This window comes from Choloepus didactylus, chromosome 16 (assembly GCF_015220235.1).
Source record: "Choloepus didactylus isolate mChoDid1 chromosome 16, mChoDid1.pri, whole genome shotgun sequence".
Taxonomy (NCBI): Eukaryota; Metazoa; Chordata; class Mammalia; order Pilosa; family Megalonychidae; genus Choloepus; species Choloepus didactylus.
The window spans coordinates 60,764,937-60,791,211 of NC_051322.1; the positions used below are offsets into that span (position 1 = coordinate 60,764,937).

At 38.1% G+C, this 26,275-nt stretch overlaps 1 long non-coding RNA gene across 1 annotated transcript in view; it reads right to left on the reverse strand.

Annotated features, from left to right (window-relative positions):
- Positions 1-1,358: 1,358 nt before the first annotated feature.
- Positions 1,359-26,275, reverse strand: part of LOC119511664 — a 32,443-nt gene continuing 7,526 nt past the window's right edge. The window contains exon 3 of the long non-coding RNA XR_005212228.1: positions 1,359-1,494. This is a non-coding gene — a long non-coding RNA (uncharacterized LOC119511664). The remainder of the gene's footprint in view (positions 1,495-26,275) is intronic.

Here is a 26,275-nt window from a genome sequence, read left to right on the forward strand (position 1 = left end):
CAACATGAGGTCTTGGCGTAATCCAATAATTATTGACAATTGTCTGAAAGAGACATCCACAACCCTGGAAGCGGGAGACCCTGGGATTTCGGCATTGTTGATTGCACCCACGGCTTTTGAGTTTTAAACCCAAGTGATTCTTTGGGCTTCTTTTTTACTAATGAGTTCCCCTTAAGGTACTAACTCAAGCAGCTCTATTATCTGAAATGACCAAATTCACTCTTATATTAACTAAATAAAACGTTGTTTTATTACTCTTATGGTCTTTTTGAGTAGAAAATTGCTTCTTGCAGAATGCCAAAGTTCTCTTATGTGGAACAGAATACATGAACTACCAAGGAGATGAAGTTTGCAAAGCAAAGAAATTTGGCTGTAGAGCTGAGACCTACCATCCAATGAAAACTTCTTCTGGCTTGATCGCTCAAGAATTCCTTCAGGGTGAGGGGAATCTCTTTCTTAAAATTTCATTTTGCCTCACATGAAAAGAACATGAACCCAGGTAAACACACCACACAAAAACAAATGCTATCAAGAGTCAAGGCTAGCACGCCGTTAATAGTCGAGTAAACCTGGAAAAAAATACCTGATTTTCCCTCTCTTCAACTATCTTCAGAGATAATTAAGTGCCTCCTTGGCTCAAGAGATCAACTTGGTATACATATATCTATATATATCTATATATATATGTACAGCACTGTATTTCCCCATCTCATTTTTGCATTCTACTTTCCATCTCATTGAGGGTTTCTGTAAAATGGCACAGCCCAGAGTCCTACTGCCAATTTCAGCTGTGCCTCCTTTTATACAGTCAGCAGATGGAAAAAAAGAGTGCGATTTAAAAATTTGGGATACTTCTTTAGAATAAAAGATATGAAAACGGAGGTTTTATAGTATTGTTCATGTTTGCTAGACATTGTAATCTGTGAATTAGAGGAATTCCTTTAATAGGTAAAAGTAGTTTCAAAACCACATTTTGGTCTCGATGCTCTTGAAAGAAGAATCACCAACCCAGAAACGCAAAGGGTCCTGGTTTCTGCAGTGGAATCCTTCCAAAGGCCACCAGGTGGCGGTGCTGCACCGTGAGTGCCAGAACGCTGCTCCGCTTCGCCTCTTCCAGGATTGGGAAATATTTCTGTCATTGATTTTTGGCCCAAGCAGAGGAAATTTCTAGTAGGTTTTTGTTGAGGTTGTAATTTGTTAAGTCAACAGACTATTGTTTGAGTGTTTAAAAGCCATGGTGGCTTTTTTTCTTTCTAATTGGAAAGGAACCGTAAGGACAAAATTCAGAATTTATTTGAGATTACAAATAAAATTTTATTTTTTATGTTAATTTATAGTTACCACTGGATGGTTAAAATTATCTAAAACTGAAGACTCTTGATGGCTGAACGGAAAAGTAGAGAAGTGGCATCAGGTGGCCTGAATTCCACCACTGGTTCCAAATGAGCTCTGAGGTTGCTGGGAGAGGCAGCTCCTCCCCTGGCCCCTTCTCACCTGCGAAAGAAAAGATCTGGACTGTTAAAACCATCTGTGATTATCTGATTTTAAGCAGTTGCAAAATGACCAAATGTAGGAGACCCTGGAAGCTATTTAGGTTTATGTCAATTTATTTAAAGTCATACAAATGTTTATAATACAAAGTATGTGAATACTGCTCTTGTTTAATGTCAGAAGTGATTTTCATTCCTGGAATTCCAAGAAGCAGAACAAAAACATTGAAGTTTTAGTTAGAGATGATGGATTCATTTATTATATCATCTTAGTGCTTTATCTTTGATATAAATGTTTTAGAAACCACTGGCCTTTTATTTGCTGCATTTAAAATCACATTAGGACTTTTGGATCCTAAATCTGACATTAAAGAGTTATATAAAATTTTCTCCTGGAGACATGATATATTTTGCACATTATCAATTATATATATTCTCTTTAAGTTAACTTATTCATTAATTTCTTTTGAATAATTTATTCATTTATTGAGGGAACCAGTAATGGGCTCGCCTTTCGAAGAGGTTACATTTTTTTATGGTCAGACATTTAATTATAAGAATGTGTGGTAAGTGACCTAATTGGAGAAACACAAGAGTGTGTAAGAGAACATAGCAAAAGAGATGAAAATTGCTATCCATAGTAACATCACAAGGAAAAACAGAATCTTAGATTAGACTGCACGTGGATGTTTATGGAAAAATAATCCTTTAGCAAAGGGAAAAGAAAAAAAGCACTGTGTAGCAATGTTCAATAAATTTTTTTTCTTTACGAAATCTGGAAATATATATTAAATTCTTTGAACATTTTGATCATAGACACTGTAGAAATAAATGCCAGGGGAATATTTTTCTTTTAGTTTTCAAGTCACATAAACAATTGTAGATTTAAATATCGATAGACTTTCCATTCTCTGAAACTTTATTTCATTGTTACGCATGCAGGATTAGGGGACTCATGAACCCCTAGTTAGAATGCAAAGTTACCCTGAAGTTCAAATTAAAAAGCAACAATTAGCATTTGTGTTACAGACCATTTCATGTTAATGGCAACTTTTGCCTATGTAAGAAATAAATACCCTGAAATCTGTCATTTGTACTGTGAACAAAACAAGGGAGAAATATTCATAGAGCAGTGATTCATAGTTATTTTTGTTGGGGTGAAAAACCGTCTCTTGGGGAGGGTACCAGTTCAATGAACAAATGCCACAGTGCAAGGGATGACATAAGCTATACTCTCAGCTGACTGGAGGAGGAAAGAAGTTTTTACAAGGAGAGCTTTGATGCAATTGAAATATTACATTTGCAAAATTCTACTCATTGTTGATGAGTAATCTGATTTTACTGATTCTTTGAGATACGTATATTCTCTCAACTAACTCCCCTTTTTCACTCCCCAAATAGGATGTTTGAAATTTGATATTATCCTTTATTCATGTTTTCTGTATTCTTCCATCACATGGGCTTCTTCTAAGTGTCATATCCAAGTCGAGCAAACAGAATATATGGTGACCCCTTCTCCCAGGGAGTTTATATGGATTCAGAGAATGTTCAAGGTGGGCATGACTTTAAAGATCACTCAATCCTTTATTTTTCAGATGGAAAATTTGAGGCATGAGGAGTTTAGTTACCTGTCTAGTAGGTTGCAGAGCTCCAATTAGAACTCAGAGAAGAAGAGAAAGTGCAAGGAAATTTGCATCTATGAAGAACTTACTGTGATAGTATTTAATTTTGATCCTCACCATAATTCTATGCCATGGGCAAATCTTTATTTTTAGATGAAGAGGCTAAGGCTAGAAAGTAAGGGATTCCACTCCGGATCTGAGCTTGTGGGCTCTTCACTCATTCGTTCAAAAATATCTGTTGAGAGGATGCCTCACTGTCCCAGGGGGTACCAAGATATGCAAGCATTGGTGGATTCCAGTTTCAAGTTGCTTATGGTTTAGATGCAGAGACAGCTATTCATTAAATAATCACACAAAAAGATGTGAAACTGCACTGTGAGGACTAGGAGGGACATGACAAGTCTTTTGTGCCGGGTTATGATGTTAAAGCAGAGAGAGGGTTTTGCACGAGTGTGGTTCTTGCAGAGGTTTGGCTGACCAAGTGCCAACCTCCTGCAGAGCCAGTCTGCAGGAGGGGCTGGACCAGTTGGTAGGATGAGAGCACAGGGACAAGGTGCCAACCTTTGACTAACTTCTCTGGGCTTGCTTTCATACTGGTTCCTCCAGTGATTTTTCCATCATAGTTTTAACAATAGCTGTGTCAACATATTGTTCTTTAAAAAATGTAGAAAAGGCTTTACTTTGGGAAACTGTGCTCAGGAAGGCGAAAGCTTGTTTTGCTCCTGCCCAGCCACACTTCTGAGTCTTGGCGAAACTCCGTGGAAATTTATTGTGACATTAACAGCGACTTCTTTCTATGAACTATGATCCACAAAAATTTAAGTCTGGCTGCCTATCTATAACTGAATGTTTGTCCACCCATCCATCTATCCATCCATCCATCCACCCTTCCATTTCTCTTAGTGGCTGTTCTGTTTCTGATACTATTGAATTCTAAGGATAGTTTTGAAAATGTCATTCACTTTGATGACACTGTCAAATATTCTCTGCTTATAGGGAACAGGGGGAATATGGAAAACAAAAATATATTCTCTTGACCAAATGGCCAAACACTAAATGGGTGTGTCTTTTTGTATTTCCATTGTTGTCATTATATAGTTTATGTCATAATATTTTAGTTTTCTCATTCGGTGCTCTTTCCAGTATATTTCCCTGCAGATATATACATATGCTTATTAATTTTTATGAATATGAAGTTATAATCTATAAGCATTTCTGTGGCCTTTTTTCTTCCTAACTTTAAAATATTAAATTAATATAGATCTTTGTAACAGTTTAAATGGCTGCATGGCCTCCCATTGTAAGGAAGTGCTGTGGTAGGTTGAATTACATACTGTGATGAAAAACATGTTCTTAATCTTAATCCCATTTCTGTGGATGTGAACCCATTCTAATAGGCCTTTTGAAGATGTTATTTGCAGTTAAGGTGTGGCCAACTGAATCAGGATGGCTCTTAATCCTATTACTGGAAGTCTTACAAAGCCCCAGGGAGGAGCTGGAAGCTGGAAGTCAGCTGGAATCTGGAGGAGAAAGGAAAGGACACCACCATGTGATGGAAAAGCTAAGGAACCCCAAGGACTTTCAGCTCACCAGAACGCTGTTGACTCCAGGAGAAAGCAAGTTTTTCAGCCTCCAAAAACATTAGACAATACATTCCCCTTGTTGAAGAGAACCAACTGTGGGCTATTTGTCATAGCAACCAGAGAACTAAGACACGTGCCATACATAATTCATTTAACTAATCTCCTTTTTCTTGGACACTGTTTTGAGTTTCTCCATTCTCTTAAAATTTGCTGCAGTGATCATTCTTGCATATTCACCTCTGTACACTTATCCGTTAATTTCCTTATAATCGATTCCTAGAATTGGAATTCATATACTAAAAGCTTTTGGTATGTTGCCAAACTGTCTTTTTTCATAAGTTGCACCTATTTATAGTCTTTTCAACAGAGCATAAGAATCTCTATTCACTAACTCCCTGCCATGATAACACTAAGCAATACCAGTGAACATTTTTTCATGCAGTTTTTGACTACTTGTCTGTCTTGTTTTGTATATTGCCTGTTTATATTCTTTGGTCATTTTTCTAATGAGGTGTTTGTTCTTATTTTTGTGTAGTGTCTCTTCATGTAGAAATTATATTTTTTAGTTTATCAATTGTATTTTGACTTTGATAATGATGTTTTTTGACTGACAAAATTAGAATATTTTGATATAGTCAACTTCACTTCTTCCTTTGTGGTTATTGTGTCTGCTGTCATATTTAGGAAAGGCTTTCCTGCTCCAAGTTTGTATAATCATTCTACATTTTTTGTTCTGGTATGTTATTTTAAAATATTTTAATATTCCTGGAATCTATTTTGGGCTATTATGTGTATTAAGAATATAATTTTGTTTTGTTCCAAAATAGTAGCTGTTAAAGAACCATTAGTGGACTATTCTATTATTTCATCTCTGACTTGAAATATCATCTTTTTAATATACTAAATTCTTACATATACTTGGATCTGTTCTTCCGCTTTCTATGTTGGTAATTGGTCCATGTGGAAGTGAAGGCAACAATATTACACTGTTAAGATTAAAGTCGTTTTATAATACCTTTAAATATTGGTTAGTTCACATTTCCCTCATTACCCTTCTCTTAAAATTTCCTGCATGTTTGTCTTTTCTGATAAATCTGGAAATAATTTGGTTGTGTTCCTCTTTCTAATCGCAAATGCTTTTAGGATTTTGTTTTGCATCATGTTGAATTTATGCTAATTTTGTTAATTTATGCTAAATTTGTAAAATTTATGTTAATTTTGGCAGAATTGATATCGTTGCAACATTGAGACTTCCCATTCAATATTATGACTTTCCTCTCTATTATTCAGGTTTAAATGACCAGGCCCTCAGTAGAGTTTTGAGCTTATTAGTACAGTTCCTTTTTTGTTAAGACTATTTCCTAGGTATTTTGTAATTTTTGATGTTATTTTTAATAGGATTTTTCCATTTTATTGTCTACGGCTTATTGTTCATACGTAATTTTGCTAGTGACTGCATACTTGAATAATGTTTAAATGAAAAATTCTAAAATGTTAATGTGCCTGGGATCCTCTATGCATGGATTGCTTTTCTATCTGCTGGTTACATATTTAACAGGAAGAACATGTGCTTTTAAAGATTAAATTATTGCTGCACCCCAATATTATAGGGAATAGCAGTATTTGTCATAGAGGTAGATGGCTCTTTTCTTTAGGAAAAACCTTAGTGGATCTTTTGGTCATGAAAGTCCTAGGTGGGTGAAAGTTGAAAAAAGGTAAATGAAACTGTTCTGCCTAATTAAATAACAGGAAAAGGCCCAAATTCCTCTACCACCTGAGGAGGAAGGATGGAGAGAATCCTGAGAATGAGAAAAAACCATACAGAATAATGGCCTCAGTGGGGAGGGGTGTCCCATGCAGACATAGCTACTAAGAAGTTCCCTGTAAAGGGAGGGCTGAAGGATGGTGGTATCTAATGTTAAATCATAAGTCGATTCTTGTTCTGTGCCCTATTGGGATCCTTCATAGCTTCCCTAAACCTTCTGTAAAGTTCCGTTATACGCAACTGTCTCATAGTGAGAGGTACTTTGGGGAACAAAGGAAACAGGGCTATTTTCCATATTGCAGATATTGCAATATGGTGAGTAGAGTAGAGTGGAAATCCAAATAAGAGGTAACCAAGAGAAGAAGCACAGGCACACCCCACAAAGAATTCTCGAGCTACTGAGGAGGGCTATGGACCTGCAGTGGGATGGAGACTCAAGTCAACTTTGCCTGGAAAATAAATTGCTCAAGAAGGTTAGAGGAGTTGCACATCCCCAGGAGCAGGACCTCGGGATCTGATAGCAGGAATTCTGTGTTCTCAGGCTTTGGAAGTTTTAGAGCATGGCTTGAGGTCTGTTCTGTTCTGAGAGGAGGCTCCTTTACAAAAATGATTCTTAGGGCTTTGAAGAGTCATGCCCATGGATTTGGGAATCTGATGAAAGTGATGCATTCACTCTCCATAAAAATGTACAACATTTTACTTATCACTTCAGAGCTTAACAAAAGCCTTAGAGCCCACCCATCGATGCTGGTCCATGAACCTTAGGTATATGAAATATCTCTGCTTTAGAAGGCCTAGTAAAAGAAATGACCAGCTTCCCCCAGGGGTAACATCTTCCATAACTATAGTACAGTAATAATAATAAAAAAGAAATGAACACCATGTGTTCTTAAATTGCTCACAACACACCTGATCCAAATTTATGCATCGTCAATACCACCATATGTTAATAAGATAACTACTTTTTTTTTTTAATCAGTTCTTTTGTTTAGGTCCTTGCCTATAATGTAGTGTAAAATCAGATCTACTTAGAATGATAGAGGTATGACTTTTATGGTAGGTGTCAGGACATTCTCTAGTATTTTTTTAAAGGATTTGGATTTCTCTCTATCTTCGCTCAAGTTAAAGATTCATTTTCACATTCTGTTTCTATCTCAAACTGTGGATTACATCAGAGAACATGGTTCTTTTCAGTTTTGGGTAGAAGTGAAGAAATACAACTACCAAAAGGGTGATTTTTATGTTCAAGTTATTGAAAAGTTTTCTGAATAATTCAAAGGAGAATTAAAAATCATGAAATAAAATAATAAAAAGACGGCTTGACATTTTTCTTAAAATTTTAACAAGAGGTCATTTGATAAATTTACTGCTGGCTAGCATCTCACCTGGGGAACATGAATTAGAATTAGTTTCCCTGGTAAAATGATAACTAGATGTATAAAACAAAGCAGTCTACAAGGGTTTCAAAATATCTTCACGATATTCAAAATATCTTAAAAAATCATCCTGAATCGGTGATTATTCTACCATGATTATCCTGCCACTACTTAATCTACAAAGAAACTTAGGTTTTAAACAACAATTTATGTTGAGATTTTGCTGACTAGGACTTCCAAATTTTTAGAAGTAACAAAGTTCCACTGATGTAGTGAATGGAAAGGGGGAAGCTGGGGGAAGCTGGTCATTTCTTTTACTAGGCCTTCCAAAGCAGAGATATTTCATATACCTAAGGTTCATGGACCAGCATTGATGGGTGGGCTCTAAGGCTTTTGTTAAGCTCTGAAGTGATAAGTAAAATGTTGTACGTTTTTATGGACATGCTCTCCATTCGGTTAGGGAACTAACATTTTTTGGGAGAAGGAAGGTCATTCCATTTCACTCTCACAATAATCCCATGAGAGAGGTATGGAAGGTGAGGAAAATGAGTTTCAAAGGGGTTAAGTAACTTATCCAAGCCTATAAAAGCAAACATAATGGAAGTAGGATCGAAATACAAGCCCGTTAGACCCTAAAACCCAAGGAGGGGCTTTCTACCAGATGTGCTATCGCCAATGTGGAGCCACAATGGTTTATCTCTCAGAACATCATGAATATAGTGGCATCAGAGACTGAATCAAGGTTCCCTCCACTACTCCATTTTTTTGCCCATACTCTCCATTCACTACATCAGTGGAACTTTGTTACTTCTGAAAAAAGAAGAGAAGGCTGTGAGTACTAAAAGGGAAGGGTCCATGCATTCATCCTAGAGGATGAGATAGTGGGGAAATATATATTGTCTTCAGGGATAGCAGAGAATAGAGTTGACCACTGGTGAAAAGGGTACCAGTGTCTTGGCACCCCAACCTGGGCTGTGTCTGTGCCCACATGTGTACTGACATTACACTCCAGGTAGGCTGGGGGGATATGAGTGCCTCACTTTCCAAGGAAGGCTTGGAGAGAGACCCAAGGTTTGCAGAGAAGCTCCCTCCCACCAAAGAATGGTGCAGCAGTGGCAAATGCCACAGGAAAGTTCTGGGCAGGAGGTCTCTGATGCTGCCCCCTGAGTTACCTATAGTCTCAGAGGAGGGCTGGAGAGCATTAGAAAATTTTCAATGCCCTCAAGGGAAGTGCAAGATTGGCTGAGACAAGACTGATGGACTAGAAGTGGCTTCCAGGTCAAGATGAAGGGAAGTAGGAGGCAGATGTTGCATATGGCAGTTGAATGAGAAACCACAGCTGGATTAGAGGCTCACCCTAAAGACACAGCAAGAGGAGTTTCATGTCTGCGGAAGCCGGTGGAGGGCAGAGTGCCCTCAAGAACCAGATACCTCACCCCTTGGAGCAGAGAACCTTCCATAGAGTCTGGCACTCATATCCCTGGGTAATAGTAGAACAGAGGGTCCCTGGATTTTCTTAGGGAAAAATTTCTGAATTGACTGAATAAAAACATGGAATGATTAGTAATCATTGATTTGACTGAGTTCACCTGGAAATTATTAGATTAAACTTTCTGGTCTTAAGCAGAAATAGAACTTGGGACAAATTAAATTCAGACATAGAAAAGTAAAAAAAAATTTTGCATATTTGGGTTTTGTCTGTAAAAATCCATTCCCCACTATATAATAATACAAAACAAATCAGAGTATTTCCTGCCTGCCCCCGAGTTTTTCTATAGTTTTCCATCGATTTCCCCCTTATTTCCTCCCACATACGTGAATTGCTAGGCTATGCCTGTCAGCTCTGTTGGATTTAAAGGGCAGGAGCTCCAGGAGGCTCAGAATATGTCAGGTTGTTAGTTATTATTGTAATAACTGTTCAGTTAAATAAAAGCTCTATGAATTTGTATACTGAAAGTTTTCAGGTGTTTCCTATTTATTTTGGCTTTGTTATTTTTGCAATAAAAGCTTTCTCTTTAATTATTAATTTGGCTGTTATTTCTGGCAATTCTTGGCTATAAATAAGTGTTTTCAAAGCATTATCCACAAACCACTAAGGGTTTTTTCCTAGCATGAGAGCTGTTATATATGAAATTGTTGCTTCTATAAGTAGTGTTTAACCATGAATAAGTACTAATTGTGTAAATCAAATGTAAATGATAGTTTCTTCATGATTTGAGGAGGAGTGCTGAGAACAAAGAATGTGATTTAGAGGAAACTGGTATATCTTACTGTGTTTGAATGACCAAAGGAATTATGTTGTTTGCTAATTATAATGGAAACAGGGATCATTATTGGAGATGGTATACTTTTTTTAAAATTCAGTTTTATTGAGATATATTCACATACCATACAATCATCCATAGTGTTCAATCAACTGTTCATAGTACCATCCTATAGTTGTGCATTCATCACCCTAATCTATTTTTGAACATTTTCCCTACACCAGAAAGAATCAGAATAAGAATAAAAAATAAAAATAAAAAAAGAACACCCAAATCACACCCCGTCCCCATCCCACCCTGTTTTTCATTTAAGTTTTGTCCCCATTTTTCTACTCATCCATCTATACACTGGATAAAGGGAATGTGATCCACAGGGTTTTCACAATCACACTGTCACCCCTTGTAAGCTACATTGTTATACAATTGTTTTCAAGAGTCAAGGCTACTGGGTTGGAGTTTGGTAGTTTCAGGTATTTATTTCTAGCTGATGGTATACTTTTAAAATAATTTGCTTGCTATAAAACAGTTGCAATTCAATTTAAAAATATTCTTGGCTACTTAATATATTCAAAGTGCTCTAACAATTACATCTCTAAGATCTTAGAATTGGACTCCTACTGATTTCTTTCTCTTTATTACTACTTTGGCCAGAAGTTTTAATGATAACATAACTTCAAAACAACCAATGCTAGTTTTACCCTCAGAGGCACAGGAAATTATTCTAAAATACATCACTTCACAATGAAATTGTTGTTGCAGGCAGGTGCCCTAGATACAGCTGAGCCGGTCACACAATACCCTGAAAGCTCTTCCAAGGGCTCTGGTGAAGGCAAATGGGGACCGAGGAGACCAGCTCTATAAAATGGGGATAAGGATCCCCTCCTGAGAGATCAGTCATTTCCATCACAGCAGTGAGCACTCATTCTGCCATATAGTCAGCACTTAATAAATGCTAATTTATTCCTTGCTTCTTTTCTGGGGCATGCAATTGAGTGAAGCCCTACTAGCATAGGGCTGTTGAGGACTAGAGGGGAGGATTAAGTCATGCAGCTTATTGGCTAGACCATAAAGCTCAAGCCCTTGTCTCCAGGAGGCCACTGGGGCAGACTGGCCAGCCTGGCTGGGAGGCTGCATGGCATGCCAGGGCTGGGGCTCGAGCACCCCAGAACTTGGGCAATGGAAACAGGCAGACATGGACTAGAATTTTATAGGCCTCTCTTAAATGTTGCCAACAGACTTTTTGAGCCCCTCAGGCACAAGCCCACAGGCCTAGACCTTAGGCTGAGAACTGCAGGTGTTTGCCGTATTTGTTGTCAACCAGGTCAAGGTCAGGATAGGCATGGACTGATGGATCCTGGGATTGTAAGAGAGTATTTTTTTTCCTGTTATGTTGCCAATCTTTAATATTGCTATATTGTCTTTAAAATATTGAGAGAACCTAAGATGGTGGCTAGGAGAGGGAGGGCAAAAAAAACACCTCTGTGCAAAATACTAGATAAAAGCCAGAAAGTGACCCAGAACACCAGTTCCAGCAATGCACCAGCTGGAGAAGGTCTGCTAAATCCACAGGGACTGTGCACTTGGTGAAACCAGGAGTCTGCATTCTGAAACAAGTGAGTAAGCCTGCTGAATATCCGGCAGCCACTCTGTGGTGTGAGGAAACTGTGGGTTGGCGTTTGGAGGCAGACTAGTTCTTTTTTGAAAAATCCAAAAGCGGCTGCAGATACGGCAGCGAGAACCGCACAGTGAAGCATGGCAGGAATGGGCTGTGCGAACGCCTCAGTATTTGGTGTGGAAGATAGCCTTTCATGCACCCGCTGCTAATTGTCTCAGAGCGAGGCAGGCAGAGGTGAGCCAAAAGGGGAAAATAACTATGCCCCTTGCAGCCATCTTCCCGGTGGGCTGGGAATGCTCCTGCCCAGTGCCAGCACCACAGCCCAGAGCCATGGCAAAAAACCCAGTGTGACAGGAAATGTTTCCAGTAACATGCGCAAACACTACAATATTGGGCGTGGACGATAGCCATTCAAGCACCCACAGCTAATTGTCCCGGAGCTGGGAAGGTGGAGTTGTGCAAAAAGGGGGAAATTAACACGCCCAATACAGCCATCCTTACAGCAGGCTGGGATTGCACCTACATGGCCTGGCAGCCCAGAACTTCCCTTGAGGGACAGTGTGCACTTGTGACTTAGCACAACCTTTCCTCAGCAGAGGCCCTAGAAGGGCACAGCTGGGAAGAGGGACCCACTTGAAAATCCCAGGGACCATATGCCAATACCAAGGTCTTGTGGGTCAGCGGCAGAGACAATCTGTGGCAAGACTGAAATGAAGGTTTAGACTCTTGCAACAGCCTTAAATCTCCAGGAACAACTGGGAGGTTTGATTATTAAAACTGCCTTCCCTCCCTAGGGATAGGCAGATACACGCCACACATTCAGGGCAGACAGCACCAACAACACACCCAAACTTGGTGCACCAATTAGACCCCACAAGAATCAGACTGCCACACACCACAAAGGCAAAGTTGGGGAGAACTGACTTGAGGGGAATAGGTGATTCGTGGACACCATCTGCTGGTTAGTTAAAGTGTACTCCACCAAGTTGGAGATCTGACAAATTAGAGATTAGTCTTTGAATAATCCTACATATCCTAAAAGAACCATATCAAGTAAAGCAAATGCCAAGAGTCCAAAAACAACAGAAAATTTTAAAGCATATGAAAAACCAGATGATATGGATAACCCAAACCCAAACACCCAAATCAAAAGATCAGAGGAGATGCATTACTTGGCGCAATTAATCAAAGAACTAAAGACAAACAATGAGAGCATGGCACAGGATATAAAGGACATGAAGAAGACCCTAGAAGAGCATAAAGAAGAAATTGCAAGAGTAAATTAAAAAAAAAAATAGATGATCTTATGGAAATAAAAGAAACTGTTGACCAAATTCAAAAGTTTCTGGATACTCATAATACAAGACTAGAGGAAGCTGAACAATGAATCAGTGACCTTGAGGGCCACAGAATGGAAAATTAAAGAAAAAAAGAAAGAATGGGGGAAAAAAAATTGAAAAAATCAAAATGTATCTCAGGGATATGATAGATAAAATAAAACGTCCAAATTTAAGACTCATTGGTGTCCCAGAAGGGGAAGAGAAGAGTAAAGGTCTAGAAAGAGTATTCAAAGAAATTGTGGGGGAAAATTTCCCAACCTTCGACACAATATAAATACAGAAAGCATAAATGCCCAGTGAACTCCAAATAGAATAAATCCAAATAAACCCACTCCAAGACATATTCTGATCAGACTGTCAAATACTGAGGAAAAGGAGCAAGTTCTGAAAGCATCAAGAGAAAAGCAATTCATCACATACAAAGGAAACAACGTAAGACTAAGTAGTGACTACTCAGCAGCCACTGTGGAGGCGAGAAGGCTGTGGCATGACATATTTAAAATTCTGAGAGAGAAAAATTTCCAGCCAAGAATACTTTATCCAGCAAAACTCTCCTTCAAATTTGAGGGAGAGCTTAAATTTTTCACAGACAAACAAATCCTGAAAGATTTTGCTAATGAAAGACCTGCCCTACTTCAGATACTAAAGGGAGCCCTACTGACAGAGAAACAAAGAAAGGAGAGAGAGATATGGAGAAAGGTTCAGTACTAAAGAGATTCAATATTGGTGCATTAAAGGACAATATGAGAGAGAGGGAAAAAATATATCTGAAACATAAACCAAAGGATAGGATGGCTGATTCAAGAAATGCCTTCACGGTAATAACGTTGAATGTAAATGGATTAAACTCCTTAATTAAAAGATATAGATTCACAGAATGGATCAAAAAATATGAACCATCAATATGTTGCATACAAGAGACTCATCATAGACACAGGGACACAAAGAAATTGAAAGTGAAAGGATGGAAAAAAATATTTCATGCAAGCTACAGCCAAAAGAAAGCAGGAGTAGCAATATTAATCTCAGATAAAATAGACTTTAAATGCAAGGATGTTATCAGAGGCAAAGATGGCCACTACATACTAATAAAAGGGGCAATTCAACAAGAAGAAATAACAATCATACATGTTTATGCACCCAATCATGGTGCCACAAAATACATGAGAGAAACACTGGCAAAACTGAAGGAAGCAATGGATATTTCCACAATAATTGTGGGAGACTTCAACACATCACTCTCTCCTATAGATAGATCAACCAGACAGAAGACCCATAAGGAAATTGAAAACCTAAACAATCTGATTAATGAATTTGATTTAACAGACATATATAGAACATTACATCCCAAATCACCAGGATATACATTCTTCTCTAGTGATCATGGAACTTTCTCCAGAATAGACCATAGCTGGGACATAAAACAAGCCTCAATAAATTTAAAAAAATTGAAATTATTCAAAGCACATTCTCTGACCACAATGGAATACATTTAGAAGTCAATAACCATCAGAGACTTAGAAAATTCACAAACACCTGGAGATTAAACAACAGACCCCTAAAATAAATGGTTTATAATGTAGAATGTAGGGGAACTAGTGATAAAGAGCAACTAATGAAGGAGGAATGATAGCCCAATAAGAACAGATAAGCTATCGTGTGTAAATTTAATGTTCTGGGAATGCCCAGAAATGACTATAGTCTGTTAATTTCTGATGGGTATGGCAGGAACAAGTTCACAGAAATGTTGCTATATTAGGTTATTTTCTTGGGGTAGAGTAGGAACATATTGGACTCCCTTGTTATGGTTTGTTTGAAATGTTTTTTTTTTATTGTATGTTTTAAAAAAATTTTTTTTATATAGTTGATTTTTTAAAAAAAGAGTTAATTAAAAAAATAAAACATTGACAAACTCTTTTTAGAAGACATTATTTGAAGTGGACAAAAGTAGTTGATATGTATATTTTATATGCAATTTGGTCATTTCCAAAATGCACTTCTGTATATATACAGGCTATGAAATTCTAGGGATATTGGAAGATGGTGGGAGCTTACACCTGCTAGAAATGAATGTTCATGGGACTTGAAAAGAGCTGCCACATAAAAGGGTCTAGGCCCAGGATGGCAAATAAATTTCATTTGATGTGACAAGGTTGATGGATTTCACATGCCTGGAATGTGGTATTGAGAAGGACTGTGACTCGGAGACAGGCCTCAAAAGGAAAGAATGTCTTAATCAATCACCTACATCTGCCGGGGGATGGTGAGCGGAGAGTGTGTTATGTTAAGTCGTGAACTTAGCAGTATCTGAACTTCTCTTGTTCATTTATTTGATGACTTATCTTCTGCCTCACCATTTCTAGAAAATAATCATGGTGAGAGGCTACACCTTGTCAGTTTTGTCTATGGCTCCAGCTCCTGAACCTAGAAGAGTGTCTGGCACATTGTAGATATTCAAAGAATATTTGTTGACTGAATTTTCTATTCTTCACCTGGCCTACCCAGATTTTAATAAGGCATTTAAATAAGAGCTGATACTTTGGACACTCTTGTTTCTAGGATTGAGTATATGAGTTTTAGTAAATATTGATGAAATAAGAAGAAATACATGAAAGAACAGTTTCCAATACCTTGTAAGGAACCCAACAAATGATATTTGAATCTGAAATCTGCGGCGTACCTGGCATTTGCTTCATTTAGACAGAATTGTTCATTATGTTTCAAGTGCCATGGTCAGTGGTGGGAATGCACGCATGAATAAAACATGAACTCTGGCCTCAAAAAGTTCAAGTTCTAATGTAAGGAAATCAGAGAGGGAAATAAATATGGCAATAAAATGAGATAAGTGCTTTAACTGGGCTAACTTCACAGTGATCCCAGAAGAGATACAAAAGAGGGGATAACCATCTTTGCTAACAACAGGGAGAATGAGTTTCAGGGACGGTTTCCTAGAAGAGGAGATACTTGGATGGAGGGACGAGGAGAACGTTGTGACAGGAGAAACAGCCTTTGAAAGAGCAAAGTGATGGAGAGGTAACTGCAGGGTTTATGGCACTCTGATAAACTGGGGATGCCTGGTTAGTTAGGTGAGCTGGAGAGAGCCGCCTGGTGGGGGAAGATAAAGGACCAGATCTGTGCTTTCTATAATATTCTCTGCCAGCCTCAGGTGGCTGCTGAGCATTAGAATGGGGCTGGCTTGAATTGAGAAATGCTGTAAGAGTAAAAGACACACTGGATTTTGATGCATTCGTAGGAAAAAATGTAAACTATCTCAATTTTTCATATTGATTATATGTCGAAAGAATGTTGCTTGGACATATTGAATTGAAATACATGCACAAAATTAATTACACCTATTTATTTTTTAAATATGGCTACAAAAAGTTTACAGTTACATATGGGATTTACATTCTCTTTCTGTTGGACACTGCTGGTCTGGATCATGGTCAGCTCTGCTCTGCATGCCAAGGAAGTTGGTGCTCTATCCTCTTAGCAATGGGAAGCCTTGGGAGGGCTTTAAACAGAGGCACACCTGGACCAGACTTGGATCTTAGTAGCTAAGGCAGGAGACCGTGTGGAGGACATCTCGAAGGGAACTAAAACTGCAGGCAGTTTGGGGGCTGTTGCAAGGATCCAGGTGAGGGGTAAAAAGGGTCTGAATAAGGTCGTAGAAGCGTGATGGTGAAAAAAAGACTCAGCACTGTGTATCTCTAGAAATTTCAGGTTTTATTTCAATGGAAAATAAAGTTTGCCTAGGCTAGCATATGGGCGTTGGTTCTGCTGAGAAAGGCTCCTGAATTTTTCATAGCATTGAAGTAACCTCAAGGAAATGCTTTTTTCCAGGTTTATAGTGGTAAGAGGGAGAAAGTCGGGCCCTGGGAACCTGGGCCATATCTGTCTCAATGACACATACTTTTCCTGTGAAGGTGAAGAAGTCAGAATGGCATTCTTTCCCAAGCTGACCTCCCTTTTTGGCCCCTGTTTTAGTTTCCTCGTTGCTAAAGCAACTGCCATGCAATGGGTTGGCTTAAACAATGGGAATTTATAGGCTTACAGTTTTGAGGCTAGGAGAAAGTCCAAATCCAGGCATCATCAAGGTGATGCTTTCTCCTCAAGGTGTGGCGTTCTGGGGCGGGCTGCCGGTGATCCTTGGTCTTTGGCTTTTCTGTCACATGGCAATGCACGTGGCGGCCTCTCCTGGCCTCTGCCTTCTCTTCTGGGTTCCGTTGACCTCAGATTCTTACTTCCTATGGCTTTCTCACTATCTGTCTGAATTTCATTCCGCTTATAAAGGACTCCAGTAATAGGATTAAGACCCATCCTGATTGAGTTGAGCCACATCTTCACTGAAGTAACCTCATCAAAAGGTCCTAGGTACAATGGGTTCTCACCCACAAGGTTGGATTAAGTTTAAGAACATGTTTTTCTGGGGTACATACAGTTTCAAACCACCACAGTCCCCGTATTTCTGTTAGTGTGTTCTGCTGCTGAATTCAGGGATCTCATGACTAAAAAAACTCAATTATTGTATTGATTCTTATTAATCTCTAAATTATTTCAAAAGTTAATGTATTATTGCTTTACCTAATTTTGAGTCAAATATAAATAAACTTAACAGACAGAACTAAAAAAATTATCTTGTTATAACTTACAGTAAAGTGTACAGATCTTAAGCTTACAGCTTGTTAAATATTTACCTGGTATATATCTGTGTAACCATCACCTAGATTAAGGTGTAGCATGTTTCTAGAAGGCTCTCTCCTGCTCCTACCTGGTCAATATCCCTTCTCTAAGGATGACCACTAAAACTCTGTTATCACAGGCAAAACTAATGGGCCAATTTTAGTGAACTTTTAGTATTATAAATTTCTCTGTATCTGGCCACCTATCTGTTTTTGAGATGTGGGGTGACTTTTTTTTATAAAAGCTACTGTTGCAAGCCAGGAAACAGCAGTCAAAATTTTTTTCTTTGGTATGTATGTTCATTCTCAACAAGATCTTGGGGCAAATATGAAAGAAATCAAGTTGCAGGTATAAAGACATTTCATTTCTGCCTCTTTTATGAATCTTTTTTTTTCTTGATGCTCAAATTTATTTATAAGAAGACTGGTTGAGCACATGCATGAATGTGATTCATTTACAACATTCTAATATATTGACAATTATGAACATATTGGGAGCATTCTTTTTTTTTTAAATTCATTTTTATTCAGACATATTCACATACCATGCAGTCATACAAAGCATACATTCAATTGTTCAAGGTACCATTGTATAGTTGTGCATTCTATGAATCTTAATTTAACTGTTGATTTACTGGGCAGAATCTTTTATGTGCTGTGAGAGCAATGTAAATGAGAATTGTGTGTGTGTCTGTGTGTGTGTGTGTGCAGTAAAATATCTGTGGGATGAGAAGGGAGAATAGCTTAGGTAAAATCTGGGCTAGGAGAATGTAAATTCTGCAAGCCTATACAGTTTCTGTAAGCATATATATAAAAACAATTTGCAAAGCTGCCACACCTCATGTGCACACTAGCTGTCACAGGTAATAGACCAGCAGTTACCCTCATGAGTGGTAGTGCCTAACCTGCTGAATCTATCTTTTTTGAGGTATTTTTTGGAAGTTTAAAAAAAAAACAACAACACCTGAACATTTGTGGCAGTGTGTGCACCTGCATATATATACAGAATGATAACAGTAGTGGAGAAGTAGAGAGAATCTGACTTTAGGAACTCAAGGGGAAACTTTTGGAAAATGCCTTTTGATTTCAGTTATTTCAGTTTAAACTTCTTGATGGCAGAGAGTTTACATGTCTTATGCTTCTTCTCCAGCCCCTTCAACACACGACCTTGTTAACTGATAAATGGTGGTATTCTTATTTTGACTTGGTTTCAGAAGATATGGTAGATCTATTGGCTTTGGTTGCATATATAATGCTAAACTGTTGACCTCCAAGTTCCTATTGCTTTATGAGCAGCTCTACACGGTATTATTATGTTTAGATTTTCATATAATTCTGGATTCCTTTGGCTCAATATTTGGGATCTTTGTTTCACAATTTTGGGGGCTTGCTCCTAAATGTCAAAGTCTGACCAGCACGAAGCTGCATTAAAAAAGAACAAGTGAAAAATATTTCCAGCTCCAAAACATAGGTTTACCTCTGCAGCAGGGACATTTGAAGAGGAAAGATGAATGGTGCTGCCTTCTGAACCAGGCTCACATTTTTAGAGTAGTGTCTTTTGTTGAATTCAGAAGCTAAACGTCTGAAGGCACTTGGGTGCTCCATCTGAAATGGGCTGTGTTCTCCTTCTTTTGTTCTCTGCCTATTTCTCTGAGTCATGTAGTTTCCCTAAAGAGACTTTATTTATTTAGCAAAACATTTGCCTTCCCGGGACAGCCTTATTTACGAGGTGTCTGCTAGGCGAACCTCTGGGGAATGACCGTCACGCAGTGCTACCCTGGTGAACATAAACCACACAGACAGCTCAACACAGATCACTTAGTCTGCATGCTGGATAATGAGCTGGCACAGTTGTTTGTTGTTTTAACAGACTAGTGAAGCATCATAAGATAGCAAACCATTTAAAAAGCATTAGGCAGAGTTAACAATTGCCTTTATCTGTCAGGCTCTGTAGGTATTCTGTACAGCATGATCATTACAGCTGTCAACTTACCTGGTTTTGTTGCATTTATGAGCACCTTTTCTTTACAAAGTAAATAATACATTTTTAAAAACTTTTTATTTTGAAATAGCTTCAAACTTACAGGACAGTTGCAAAATAATACAAACCCCATACAGAGAACTCCAACCTACTCCATCCCCCAGATACCCAGATTCACCAATTTTAACATGTTGCCACATTTACCGTATTGTTCTATTGTACTATCTATCTATCTATCTATCTAATCTATTTTCTAGACATCTGAGAACTGGTTGCACACATCACACTCCTTGAACACATAATACTTCCATGTACACTTCCTTCAAACAAGGATATTCACTTATATAATCACTTTAAGTGCAGTTATCATGTTCTAGAAATTTAATGTTGATATAAAGTTTACCTTCCATATGCCCAATTTTTTCTTAAGTCTCAATAATATCCTTATAAGTCTTTTTTCTTCCATTCTTAGAGCCCATCCAGGATCATGTATTGCATTTAATATCATTATCTCCTTAGTTTCTCTTCTTTTTTTTTAAATTGTAGAAACATATATACAGCATATATCTTCCCATCCCAACCCCTCCTAAGTGTGCCATTCAGTGAGATTAATCACATTCCTGATGTTGAAGCAGACTCACTACCATCCATTACTTGAACTTACTCTTCACCCAAATGGAAACTCTATAGTTATTTTGCATTCACTTCCCAAAGTCCCCTTTCCCCATCCTCTGGTAACCTGTACTCGACCTTCTGTCTCTATGAGTTTGCGTATTTTCTAGTATTTTCTTCAAAGTTATCATTGGGCTTAAATTTAACATCACAAATCTATAACAATCTCATTTGCTTTGATAGCAACTTAACTTCAATAGCACACATAAACTATGTTCTTATACCCCTCTATCTCTCCCCACCTTTATATAGTTCTTGTCACAAATTACATATTTATACATTATGAGTCCCCAACCATTGATTTTTCATTACATTTTATGCATTTTCCTTTTAGATCCTGCAGGAAGTAAAAAGTGGGGTTACAAATTAAAAAATACAATGGTACTGGTATTTATATTTAGCCATGTCATTATCTCTACCAGAGATCTTTATTTCTTCATATGGTTTTAGTCAATTGTCCAGTGGCCTTTCCTTTCACCCTGCTGAACGCCCTTTAGCATTTCTTTTAGGACCAGTCTAGTGGTGACAAAGTTCCTCAGCTTTTGCTTATCTGGGAATGTCCTAATTCCTCTCTCATTTTTGAAGGACACTTTGTTGGCATTTATTTTGCTTTTAGCACTTTAAATATTTCTTCCCACTTCTTGCCTTCTTGCCTCCATGGTTTCTGGTGAGAAATCAGCACTTAATCTTATTGAGACTTCCTTGTATATGACATGTTGCTTCTCTGTTGCAGCTTTCAGAATTGTCTCTTTATCTTCAGCATTCAACTGTATGATTACAACACGGTGTGGGTCTATTTGGGTTTATACTGTTTGGAGTTTACTGACCTTCTTGGATGTCTATATTTATCTCTTTGGTTAAATTTGGAAAGTTTTAATCTATTTTTTTTTTTAAATATTTTCTCTGCCCATTTCTGTCTTTCTTCTCCTGTGGGATTCCCATAATGCATCTATGGTTATGCTTGGTTGTATCCCACAGGTTCCTCAGGCTTTGTTCACTTTTCTTCATGCTTTCCTCTTTCAGCTTCTCAGACTGGATGATTTCAATTGTCTTATCTTCATGTTCACTGATTCTTCTGCCAGCTCCAATCTCCTGTTGAATCCCTCTAGGAAATTTTTAATTTCTGTTACTGTGGTCTTCAGTTCTGTTAGATTCCTTTTCATAATATCCATCTCTATTGATATTCTCTTTGGATTCTTTGTCCAAGTTTCCTTTAGCTCTTTGTCCATTCTTCCGTTAGCTTCTTGAGCATATTTAGGACCTGTTTCAGTTTGCTAAAGCTGCTGAAATGCAATATACCAGAAATGGATTGGCTTTTACAAAGGAGGTTTAATAGTTCACAAATTTACAGTTCTAAGTTCAATGTCCCAATTAAAGCATCAACAGGACCAAAACTTCTCTGAAGAAAGGCTGATGGCATCTGGGGTTCCTCTGTCACATGGGAAGGCACATGACAGGTGTCTGCTGATCCTTCTCTCCCAGGTTTCGTTGCTTTCAGGTTCTGGCTCTTTCAGTTTCTGTGTGTGCTTCTTTCTCTCTGAGCTCTCTCTTTTTTCTGTCCTTTATTCTCTCATAAAGGGCTCCAGGAAAGGATTGAGACCCACCTTGAATTAGGTGGGTCAGTCTCGATTGAAACAACCTAACCAAAGTTCCCACCCACAATAGGTCTATATCCACAAGAATGGATTAAAAGAACATGGGCTTTTCTGGGGTACATAACAGCTCCAAACTACAGTAGGATCATTTTTTAAAAAGTCTTTGTCAGGAATGTCCCAGGTCTGATCCTCCTCATTGATGGTTTCTAATGCTTTAATCTTCTCCATTGCCTGGGACACATCACTTCCTGTTTCTTTGCATGTTTTGTAATCTTTTGTTGAAAGACATTTTTATATTTTAATGTGTTATCTCTGGAATTTAGACTCTGGGGGATCTCCTCCTTAAATTTCTACCCAGCTAGTGTTGTGGCAGGACTTCCTTGAAAGCTAAAAGAGCAAGAGGAGGGGGAGAAGGGGAGGAAGAGGGGGAGCAAGAGGGGGAAGGGATGAGGTGAGGGGGAGAAGGAAAGAAGAAGGAGAGGAAGAAGAGGAGGAGGAAGAAGAAAAAAGGAGGAAGAAAGACGAGGAGGAGGAGGAGGGGAAGGACAAAAAGGGAAAAAAGAAAACACCTTTCCCATTCTTTGCAGATTCACCTGTGGGAGTGCTCCCCTTCAGGGCTTATCCATACAATGAGCTTGAAGAATAGCTCCAGGCCAAAGCATAGGGGCCTCCAGTGATCCTTTCAGCACATGCATTTTGTCTTGGGCTTGTGTGTATGGCCCTAGGATTTTCCCCATTTACACAGATATGAATGTTCCTGGGAAATAGTTTCCTCATAGTTTTAGGCCCTGGACTGTATGTTCTACAGCCAGCAATCCCTTGGCCTCAGACATCCACTTAACTGCTTTCCCACAACGTTCTGTAGGAGAGCTCAGTTAGCTGACCTCTACACACAGGGCAAGTTCCGGGATGGCAAGTTCTGGGACAGAGAGTACCTTAGGCCGCCCCACATAGGATGGGCCAGACATACAAGCTCCCAGTATGTTCACGAGGGTTACTCTGCTGCCTCTGCAGCCAGGACCAGGGATTTGCACTGGGAGCATGGGCCAGCTCTGTGCTGAGCTGATGAGGGTGTCACAATCTTCAACCACTTTTAAGAGGCCTTTTTCTTAAATTGGTGCACACCCTGTTAGAGCAATCCTTTATCTGTTCTCTGGAGCTTTTTGAAAAATCTTGCTGCTGGTTCTTGCTGGTTGTTCAAAGCTTCTGGAGGGGGAACGGAGCACTGAAGCATCTCACTCTGCTATCTTGATGGGGTGGGGCCCACATAACACATTTTAAGATATTAATTTTGTGCAGTAATACTGTGAATAAGTCTAGCCTTTTATCTCAATTTAAAGATGAAAAATGATGGCAAAATGGAAGCTGAGGGCTAGAATGTATGTACAAAACAGGCAGAGGTTTTTGCCTGCACACCCAGGCAGAAACAGATACTCGGTTCTTTTCTGATCAACTTTACAGCAGTCAGACAGGCCAGGCACATACGAGGGCACTGGAGCATTTCCCAGCATCCCTTGGAAATTGCCTGCACTTTTTTTGAGGTGGTTGGGGTGGGGAGGGGTGAGCTATACCACGTCGCGACAATTCCGGCTAATGGCCTCAAGCACGGCATCTGACCAAAGCTTGCTTGGCAGATATTGTTCAGCCCTAATCATAACTAGCCCTGAAACCTGACATGCAGGGGAGTGTGGGGTCAGGCCTCCTTGGATCTCACAAACAAGACAAAAGAATTGTATCATAAAGGCACCAAACTCTTAATAAAGCACAAGCTAGATGATCAAACTCTGAATAATCTAGGACACACTATACTTCCAAGATACAGCTCAACCTCATTCAGCACAAATTTGATTTAACACATTCAATTAATCTTATCAGCAATGACTTACCCATGAGATGATTCAATATATACACTGTAAACTGCTCCTGCTGATGACTGCATTGCTTTGCTCACCCCTCTGCTATGTTTCTTCTTGCACCTACCATCTCTAAGTTTCCTTCTGTAATATGTTGGTTTGGGTCTATTCTCCTTTCTTCCGTCCAGGTTTGCTTTTATCTTTCCTTACACATAATGGTCAAAGATCAGCATAATGAGAAGAATCGAACAGACGCTTAGCTCAGTCTAAGATGAAACGAATTTTAACAAAGAGGAAGTATACTTTTTTTTTGGAAATGTAATAAAGAAAAGCCATGCATTATATTTAAAAACTAATCACATACTTTTTTTCTCTTACTATAAAAATATATATTCATTTTAGACACTTTCACAAAGAAAAGGATAAGCACAGAAAGAAAGTAAAGACAATCCACTATCCCCTCCATAATTCCAACACTGGTAATGACTTTTGTTAATGTTTGGTATATATTCTTCCGCATACACATGTATAAATGTTTTGTTTTCACAAAATTGGTATTATATTGCACATAGGATTTTCTACCTTTGCTGTTTTTTTAACAACATATTGTAAGCATTGTCTTGTGTCCTAAGGATTTTTCTACAACATTTCTTTGTGTTCCATTGTAGGGTTAGACTGAAATAAATTTAATCAACCCCTTATTATGGGACATTTATGGTTGTTTTCAAATGTTCCTTATTAAAATCAATGGTACTACAAATTGGTTTGAAGTTAATCTTTGGACAGACCCATGCTTATTTTCTCAGCATAAACTCATAGAAGTAAAATCAGTGGGTCAAAATTTATGCATAATTGACAAATGCTCTCTGGAAAAGGTGGATCAATTTACACTCCTGCCAGCAGTGCCTGAGAGCATATGTTGCCTAGCCTATTTGGCAATACAGCATAGTAGAAGGTAAAAATTCACCCCAATTTGGTAGATTAGAAAAATGACATTCTAATTTGCATTTGTATGACCATTTGGGAGGTTGAATTTTTTTTTTTGCAAATTTACTGGCCATTCATATTTCTAATTTTGTGAATTTTGTTTATGCTTTCACAGAATTTACATTTAGGTAGGACAGTATTTTCTTTATTGATTTGCAAGTGTTCCTTAAATTTTGAAAATTTGAACCCTTTATTTTTCATAAATGATGCCAACATTTCCCACAGATTTTCAAGTGTCATTTGACTTCATTTATGGATCTTCTTTGACCACAGACCCATTAAAAAATATTTACCAGAGTCCCAGGACTTCCCAGGGATTACTTGTATGGTGAAAAGAGTGAAGACAGTTGCTTCAAAACTTGTTTCACCATTTCCTAAATATGAGTCTTTGAGTAAATTATTTGATCTCTCTGAGCTTTAGTTTTCTCATCTGTAAAATGGGACTAGTAGTTGCTATTTTATTGTGAAATAATGGCATACTGTAGACGCTGTCTTAATAATAGTTAACTTCCGCATCCCCCTTCGGTACATACTATATACTCCTGGGTGCCTCACATTGTATCTAAAACAAATGCACTCTAAAATCTTGGCTGAGAGTGTAATTTAGCCAGGTTAGTATAAAGGGGAACTGTAATTTGGAGTGAGGTGCTGGAGTACTCCATTTGCACTTTAAGGACTTGGGTGAGGGAGCAGCATAGACAACGAGGGGAGAGAATGCAAGGCCTTTATTAAAAATTATTTTAGTCAATTTATCAATCTCTTTCTTTAAGGTTTCTTGTAAATTGTCAGTCTTAAAATTTTCTATCCACTTCTAAAATTATTTATATATTTTTCTAGTACTTTTATGATTTTTTATATTTAAATCTTTAATTCACTCTGATATACTTAATATTGTTGTAGGATATGAAGTAGCAAGGTCATTTTTCTCTTTTCCAAATGGATAGTGAGTTGTCCCAGTATCATACTCTTTCCATTGAAAATTACATAATAGTGCTTATTTCTTTATATTCATATAATTTATATTTATTCCTTTGATCTCTTATTTCACCAGCACCCCACTTTTTTAACTGCTTTAAGTTTATAACAGCTTTTAATTCCTAGGAGTACAATCTTGTTTATTACTTACCTGTTTTTAAATGTTCTTGTAAATGATGTTTACATGTAACCTCTTCCCTTATTTTAAATTATCAGGAAAAAAACAAGAATAGTGTGAAGTACTGCTTTTAAAGTGATTTTTGTTAAAGAAACATTGTGCTTTTATGGAAAGCTGATGCTTTGTTCCCCTTTTACTACTAATGGCAATTATATAGCAATAACAGGGAAGCTGTATTTGGAAAGAGCCAGTCCTGGGTTTGAAACCTGACTTTATCATTTGTAGCTGTGTAGCCTTGGGTAAGTTAATTAACCTTTAAGAGTCCCAGTTTATACAATAAAGTCTCAATAAAAATAG